The sequence below is a fragment of the Diabrotica undecimpunctata genome, unplaced genomic scaffold (genome assembly GCF_040954645.1).
Source record: "Diabrotica undecimpunctata isolate CICGRU unplaced genomic scaffold, icDiaUnde3 ctg00002216.1, whole genome shotgun sequence".
Taxonomy (NCBI): domain Eukaryota; kingdom Metazoa; phylum Arthropoda; class Insecta; order Coleoptera; family Chrysomelidae; genus Diabrotica; species Diabrotica undecimpunctata.
Genome location: NW_027313339.1, coordinates 8,738 through 11,584, shown reverse-complemented (window position 1 = coordinate 11,584; position 2,847 = coordinate 8,738). Strand labels below are relative to the sequence as shown.

Genomic DNA, 2,847 nt, shown 5'->3' with positions numbered 1-2,847 from the left:
TTTGCCCATTAAATAAATTGCATGAATTACGCCTTGCTGTAAAACAAGAACTTATTAAACTTTCTAGTTTGTAAAATCACCGAATTAATTTAGTAATGCTCCGAAATAATTATTAAATGTTTATTGTTTCCAACATATTCAATTCAGTCATATATCGCGCCGCCCACCCTTCTTTTTGTGCTCCCTGTAGAGTAGCGCATAGCGTAGACCCGTTGTCGTTAGCAACTCGGATCCCGCGACTGCTCAGTGGGTTGCATACGATCTGGGCCAACAATCTGGGAATATGCGCTGCAAGGAAGATAATACCTATACATAGATAGAAAAAGACCTCCAACAACTGTGACTTGTTTTTTGTGTCAACGACGAACGAGAAGACTGTATTTTTCAAATCAAAATTTACATTTAACGATTAGAATAAATTAGATTGTTCCAAATTATCCGTAAGTGTTTACTGTTATAAATAACTATATTGATTTTATTTCTCGACTTTGATAACTCTGTACTTACGCGCACACATTTTCGAATAATTCCGAATCCAAGCTCTTAAAAATGACAGCTGTAGTGTTGCCAACTTTGATAATTTTTCCTTTACATTATACTCAGTTTTACAGATAACTTTACTGATTTATTGCATTAAAAAACTTAAGAGTTTCTAAAATATACCTAGTAATAAATAAATTTTATCGTTATAGATAAATAGTTAACAGAAGCTGATATTTATGGCAATTTCTCCATATTAAAGAAAAGTAGAACAGATATATTTTTTACATTCATTACATCAACAATAATTAATTGGGAAACTCAATTTTTTTATTTGAGATATAATTTCATATTTAAAAAGTTTATAATGCATAAGTTTTCGGTATAGTTTCTTAATATTTTAAAGTTAATTTCCTCTCTACTAATGATATTTTATTAATAATATATTTTAAGTCAGGAAATTTAAAAACTATTGAATAGGAAAGAATTCTCAAGTCGGCAATACTCGTTCTGTCATTTTAAAGTTCCGTGGAGGTATGCGCGTTACTGCACATTTGCCATTGCCTCTTTTGTTGACAAAGGTCTAACCTCAAACTTTTGTTTCAGTTATTAAGAATTTCCAAAATGGGAGACGAACCTGTTATGGCAACGAACGACGATGCCAGCGAATGTAAAAGGGGCGCTGTACTTTTAGGTTACTGGACTGACGATTATATTTCATATTTTGTAAAGAACGTAGAAAAGAGAGCCCCAGAAATCAATAGAGGCTACTATGCTCGCGTCAAAGGTATTGAAAACTTCATACAAAAGTTCATTAATAAAGCTGGTAGTTCGGCACAAATAATTAATTTTGGATCAGGTTTTGACACTTTATACTGGAAATTAAAAGACGAAGGTGTACAAATTGCTAATTATGTAGAAATAGACTTTCCATCAGTAACTTCTAGAAAGTGTTATATGATCAAACGAAACAAACCTTTATTGGATAGAAGATACATAACCAAGACGGAGAAATTAAGTTAAGTCAAACTGATTTACACGCTGGTAACTATCACTGTATTGGTGTAGATATAAGAAATATAGCTCAGCTTGAAACCAAGATTCAGCAAGCTGAAGTTAATTTTGAGCGACCCACTCTCTTTCTTGCTGAATGTGTTTTAGTCTACATTGAAAACGAATGTGTTAATAGGTTGTTAAAGTGGATATCTTCAAAATTTAAATCAGGACTCTCTTGTAAACTATGAAATGTGTAATATGAATGATACATCGGAGAAGTCATGTTGGGCAATTTACGTGCAAGAGTTGCAACTTGGCTGGTATTGCCCATTGCAAAATTTGGATATTGCAGAAAGCCAGATCCTGAACAATGGCTGGATGGATCCACAGGATGGGACATGGTACAAGTCTACTATGCCTTCACTGAAATGAGAGGCACAGAATTGAAAAAATGTGAGTTTTTGGATGAACAAGAATTGCTGATTCAACTCTTCAGCACTACTGCATTTGCATAGGATGGTTAAGTATTGGAATTTTCTGAATTTACTTGTAGTGTTGACTCGAACTTTTGAAGTGATCTTTTCTTAACATTTTGTAATTAAAAATTTTTATTATGGTTTATTGTGTACATAAAAATATGAAGTATTGAAGTTTTTAAATATATTGGATGGTTTTTTGTATTTAAGTATTTACATATATAAATATTATGGTAAATTATTTTTTTAATAATCATTTTATATTGTACAAGAATATTCTCTAAATCCATTGAAAATGTTTTTGGTTTAAGTCTTTTTGAGTACTTGAATATCAATGATAATATATTGTAAATATGTAATAATAATTAATGAAAAACAAGTAATTTTCCAATTGTTTAAAAAAACAAATCTTGTAGTTTAAATAAAACGTACAAAATAGTTTTTTCTCAATTTTGCGAGTTTTGTTTATCCTGAAGTTGAACTGGGGGAATTGTTTTTTCTCCTGGATTTATTTGTCTCTTTGTATTTAAAATTGAATATTTTTGTTAGTTTGACCCCACTACATAGCTGTTTGGATTGTTGGTTTTTTAAATCTTAGTTTAGATTATCTTAAGAATCCACTTATTGCTTTAATATGATAATATCCTTACATTTTTTTTAACTATTGATGTCTTAATAAATTTATTAACTTCTTATTGGTTTTTCTCTTTTTTCTTTTATGAGCCCCATGATATATTTTTGACAATACACTTTCTTGCACATATATTTGCTATCTGTACCTCTGGGGAGAATATTTTAACAGTGTCTATAGCCATTAGGTTAGACATATTTTACCAATCTGGTACTATTTATTATTTTTAAATGGTACTAGAAACATCATTTTCTCATCCAACTG

General features: G+C 30.6%; 1 pseudogene; it reads left to right on the top strand.

Moving 5' to 3' along the window:
- Window positions 1-266: 266 nt before the first annotated feature.
- On the top strand, window positions 267-2,017 carry LOC140431896 (leucine carboxyl methyltransferase 1 pseudogene; annotated as a pseudogene).
- Window positions 2,018-2,847: the final 830 nt, after the last annotated feature.